The sequence below is a fragment of the Nilaparvata lugens genome, chromosome 5, assembly GCF_014356525.2.
Source record: "Nilaparvata lugens isolate BPH chromosome 5, ASM1435652v1, whole genome shotgun sequence".
Classification (NCBI taxonomy): domain Eukaryota; kingdom Metazoa; phylum Arthropoda; class Insecta; order Hemiptera; family Delphacidae; genus Nilaparvata; species Nilaparvata lugens.
This window is the reverse complement of record NC_052508.1, coordinates 20,405,536-20,411,594: the sequence shown is the minus strand read 5'-3', so window position 1 is coordinate 20,411,594 and position 6,059 is coordinate 20,405,536.

Sequence of the window (6,059 nt, the reverse complement as noted above, 5' to 3'; positions counted from 1 at the left end):
TAAACAGAAATATCGTATTATTTTCTCTTCACCTTCACTTAGTGGTGTCGCATTATTCACTTCATAGTGATCTTATGAAAACTATTGTTTTCTCACTCAATGAGATGTGTTTTAACACTATCTGCTTTGTTTTCTAGTTGTGTCGCTAAATAAGTTGAGAAGTCGAAAAATTGATTGAAATTATTGCAAAATAATACAAGAAGTGATAATATAACGAAATTATAAGATATTAAATTATGCAAAGAAATTATAAGATACGAAATTATGTAAATAAATGATAAGATACAAAATTATAAGAGTATAAAATACTGTAGAAAAAAATGCTCTCTCATTCTTTTGAAATTTCACTGTTCGCAATCTGAATGGAAATCTAATTTTAAGAATTCCTCCTATGAAGTGTAGGAGAATAATATCAACTAAAACATATATTGTTTATTTAAAAACGAAATATGTAATTTATTATTCTATTACTTTGGAACAAAATATGCTGATTATGTGAAATCTGCTCAAAATGATAGGGGTTTCAAACTATATCTGTAGATTATTATGAAGTTTTCTGTGTTGTTGTAAAGATGATGTTGTGGTAGATATCCATATTGAATGACTCTGAATTAACTTAGCCTACTAGAGGAGAAGCCCTGTGATTGGCCATCAGCTGTGGTCAATGAAGGTTGAGCTCTACTCCTCTACTGTCATTGGCTGAGGCTAGAAACGCCCAGGTATTTCGAGTATGGTCACCCTCCGATCTTTAAACGGTTCTCATGACCATATTTGAAATATTAGGTTTTGTATGATCTCGGCCAATGAAGTTGTTGAAACCGAACAGACAGTAAAGCTCAAACTTCAACCATCAGTGGCCAACCGCTAAAGCCCAATCTTAGGGCTTCACCAATACTATTTTTCATTCTACTGCTCAATGTTCAATGTTGATTCGAATGTGCTGCCCATAATTGGAAAATCATTCGAAGAAGAAAAACTTCTCGAAGATTCTATTTCCAAATGAAGAACTTCATTAAAATAAAGTTTTCCTTCTATTAATGAGTTTCAAGTTCTAATGAATGTAAGAAAATTCATATTTTAGTATCTTTAGCATATCAACTCAATCAACAATTCACATGATGCCTTCATCAATGTTAACCTGTTTTAATTTCTCTTTCCTGTTTCCATTATTTTCCAATACGCTTAAGATTTCTGTTAATATAAATTGGGAAGAGAATACAATATTCAATAAGGCATAAACTCGAGATATCCTCTCATACAGTATTATCAGGCCTACTTACAATATTCTTACTGTAAGTAAGATTGTTCTTTTGAACTCGTACTTTAACGAATATTCGGAAGTCACTTTTCAATTAGAAATTATTCAGTGGTATACAATGCAGCTCAGGAAATGAAAGGAGATATCAGATAGATCATCTGTAGAGTATTCACGTCAAGGAGTGAGTTAATTAGAGTAGCTCATGGAATGAGTTATAAAGCGACAAAGCAGTTCAACTTTCCTAATTAATTAAAACCAGACGGTGATAAGAAAGAACGAACAACGCGATATGGATTTGGTGAGGTAGAATGGTATTACCCGCATACCCGGCATAGATATGAATCACAAAAATGTACTCTCCAAATATTATCCTCTGTACAGCCCAGTTTTATCTTTTGTTAACTAGCAATATCACTCTCAGTGAGCTGGGAGTCATAATAAAACATACAATCCATTCATTTGTGAATTGAACCATCAAAGTTCTACAATCTCACAATACGACTCTTCAACATTGTATAGTAGAGCATGTAATTAATAATTCATCTGACAGCTGATTGATAAATGCAGATTTGTCTTTTTCATCCAAAAATCTATATACTTGAAGATATATTTGTATATTATATACTTTACAACCTCAAAAAGAACACAGGAGTAAGTCAATTTCGTTGGCCTATAAAATGAACTCGTTGCTCTTTCTGTATAATGGTTCAAAGAACATGTATTGAAAATTTAATGTTGATTGATGAGAGCATTTGAAAGCTATCGTTGAAGATACAAACCACGAACGTCTCAAGCCTCAAATCAAAAGTAGGAATTCATTACGCTCGTTCAACAGATTTGAGATCGTCAATGTATCACAATTTCATAGCATTATCGTTTCAAATCCTCATTTTTAAGAAAATGCTTATTCACTGCCAATCTACCAAAATTGGAAATAGTAGTAAGGAAGATAGAGAAAACCTTTTGGTCTGATGCATGCATATCATGAGGATAATCCCATCAGAGTTTCCCATGAAGTATGCAGATGAGAAAGGAATTCGTTCAGTATATTGGGGTATTATGTTCATGCTACGTGAGAGAACACATGGAAGGGTGTAAGGGTGGGAGGAGGATGCACTCAACACCTATTCCCCAGCCCGGAATAATACGATTTCCAGTGTCTTTACTGACATACCTTAGTGGCATAGCGTGCGAAATGGGCCAAGCCAGTCCGTAGAGATATCCCATGCCCCAAGCGCCACAATAAGGGAGCATCCAAGAAGATTTGCTTGGCATTTCATTTCGTAGTTTGCCGGGATTGAACTGATACTTTTGCAAATATTCGGTGGAAACTTGTGAGATTGCCTTTGTGAGCTTGTAGTACTTGAAAGATCGAATGTGTTGTATTTCAGGATGGAATGATGGTGGGAAAATAGCTTTGTAGATAATTTTTTTTTTAGATAAAGCAAATTTATAGACTATTGGAATGATTGAAAATGTTGCAAAATATCAGGTTTATATATCTGTGTGATAAATTTTCCATTGTAATTTTGAACGTACTGCTTGATTATGTAGATTCGTGGAATAATTAAAAGTGAATTAGTGAACTTCCGATTGCAAATGATGAGCACTGTAAAATATTATGATCCCGAATTCGATGATTGAATATTGGAGTTGGGTTGAAAATTGAACTGATAAACTAGATCGCATATTTCTATGGACATGATGAGATCAAAGATTAATAACATAGGCAAAGTACGTGTTTTACTAGAGTGGAAAGTTTAGATTTTATTTACTGTAGATTGGTTTATTTAATAGTTACATTCCAAAGAATGAATGTCAGTTATAAATCAAAATTATTATCATGGGAAATTTATCATAAAGATATATAAACCTGATATTCAGCATCATTTATCAATAAGCTCAAAATGTTCAGTTCAGCCCTCTCTCTCATTTAGCAGTTCACCTGAGTTTGAATTTTTTAAAATGTTATTTTTGCGTTAATGAACAAAAATATAATCAATCTTGTTCAAAAGCTATAGATAGTCAGTTAACTTGCTGTCGCCGATCACATTCGCGAACTTTCTGTCAGGCAGCACATTATCAGCATGCTACCTCCTTTATCCATGGATCAATGAAACTTTGCAGGAAGTACAAAGTCTATGATTGAAACGTTATAGGGTACTTTGAAAGAGGCAACTAAGTAAAGTTTCGAATGAAGCCAGAAAGTTCGGCAGTGTTCTCAGAAAGATGTGATTTCCTCTACTAAGATTGATTGCACTCTTCGATTTTCACATCTAGCTGAAGATAATCTTTTCTCTTGACAAGTATCTCAACAACTAACTTGTCGCTTTTACTTTGAAGTAGCTTCGACATATTGGAAATTGTTGTTAATGCTCTGGCAGTTCAAGCTCTACACGAGTTGACAACATTTTCGAGGCAGATAATCTAGCAAGCAGATGCCGTTCATCACAGTAAACTAAGATATACGTCATACCTGTATTAATTACCCAGCGTTCAGGAACGAACTGTCTCGTAATATTCTCATCGTGCACATGAATTACTCTCCGTAAATTAACTTGTGTGTGAGACATCTCAATAATTAATCAAATCATACCTTCAATCAACTAAATTAATCAGATCTCGGAATGTCAGTGCGTGATATATAAATATCTACATCACAGGAATAGAACAATATATTAACAATATTGAGTCACTGATGAGAGCTGTAAAAATTTGAATTTTTGTGTAAGAGAAGAATGAAAGAGTCTATCAATCCATTGACAACTATCCATCTATATCAAAGAAGGGTTTTTAATACATAGAAAACAAGTTCAGGGAGAAGACCAATGTTGTAATGAGAGTGAATATCCTTGGGTAGAATTGTTTTCTCCTAAAATATTTCCAGTATTCGGGTTGTTATCATGGGAATCTTGTATTCTTCGAGTGAGAATTTTAAATCGTCTAACACTATCCCTTCTATGAAGAAAAGTTCAAAAAACAAGCACCTTTATCTCTTGAGCTCAGACATTCATAACTTCTTCATTATTCATTAGCACTCTAAGTGGTTAATCCTTGCTGGATGAGCAATACTTCCAGCGACTCACAAAGTTCATTCAATTTTAAACCTTCATAAGTAAAAAGTAAACCAAGTTGCAAGACTTCGTGAAGTTCACGATTGATTCTCTCTTGAAAAAAGTTTAGACATTGAATAATGTATTGGGCATTTTCACGTCCCTTTACCCCTCTATCTTATATCGGTAGACGCGGAAATGTGTCTCATTACTATTAAGTCCAGTAGGGTGGCTTCTGATTACATTGTTATTTTCAATTTCTATTCAAAAGATTTTTATCCAGAACCAGTTTCTTTCAGTGATAATTCAAATTGAAATTGTCCAAAAAAGATTATGGCTTCACTCTTTCCAATCTCTTTGTGATTCTCAGCCCAGTAATATATAAACCAGAAATTCAGATTTTAAAACCGTCTTTAGTTGAAATACTACTCTAGATTATCACGATAATTGGAAATTACTAAATCAATATTCTAATACTAGAAAAGAAACTCAAACTCACACCCTAAAATCACAGCGCCTAAAAATAGTATGTTATTAAGAATAATAAGAGTATAAGAATAATAAAGGTTTTGTAGACTAAAGCAATATTTTTCATAATTTTCAATAACATACACAGCTTTCATTGGAGTTGAAATTTCCATTATACGATAACTTTTTATCTGGATGTTGCTAAACGATATTAATGCTCTAATAAAGCAGAAGTACATAGAGAATAAATCTTCCTCGTGGGTAATACAAGTACACTAAACAATGAATGTTATGAAGGATACTTTCATCATGCATTGTCGGAACAAAAATGTAATCGAATCAAATTTAGTAGAAGAATCCTAAGTGTAACTCAAATTAATAGTTGCAGACAAAGGCAGAGTCAAAAATGAAAAATCAACAAAAAATGACGCGGAAAAGAAGAGACAATATAGTTGTATTCACATGGACGACCCGCAATTTCTTGTGCTTTGAAACGTTGGAAATCTGCGGGTTGTAGAGGAGTTGGTTGTGGAGAGTCAACATACAAAAATAATATCAGTCGGCAAATGATAGCGCATCGGTCCCCTGCTAACCAAACAAAGGCGTCTGTTTGCCAAGCACTCCTAGAGCCCTGCAAACCACTCACTCGTTCGCAAATCAGACATGGATGAAATTGACTCCATTCTTATTTGATGATTCTCTTACGTCTGAAAAAATGCGTAATCTCGCAAGAAAAACTCCACAAGCTTGAATCAACATGAAATTTATTTTAAGAAAGACCACACATCAACTAGTCTGGTTCGATAGGTGTTATTCTCCACATATCTTATTGATATTCTACTAACCCTCTGACGTACCGATTACGCCTCCTTTAATGCCTGGTGAAAGAAACCAATAAATATGTTGGTGATTTGGGAAAATCAAGCTATCATTGTTCAATATCAGAATTATATCAGAAATAATAGATATGCTATCAGGATATTAAGCGAGTGATCATGAAGTAATAATAACAATGATGAACAAAATTATAAATCACATAAAATAAAAGTGTTTTCAAACATTCTTAGTAAAAGTCAACTTGTCACCACCTCTAAGGCTCTAATCATTGCTTTTTCAAGATGAGATAAAAACTTTGATGATTTATATCTATCTATCATAATTATCATATCATATCTATAATCTCAATCACTCTCAGCGACTTCAAATTTGCAACATTTCAAGTAGTGAATGCCAGGTGAAAAATTTTGCTATTTTTCAAATTCTCTGAACTATATAAGAAT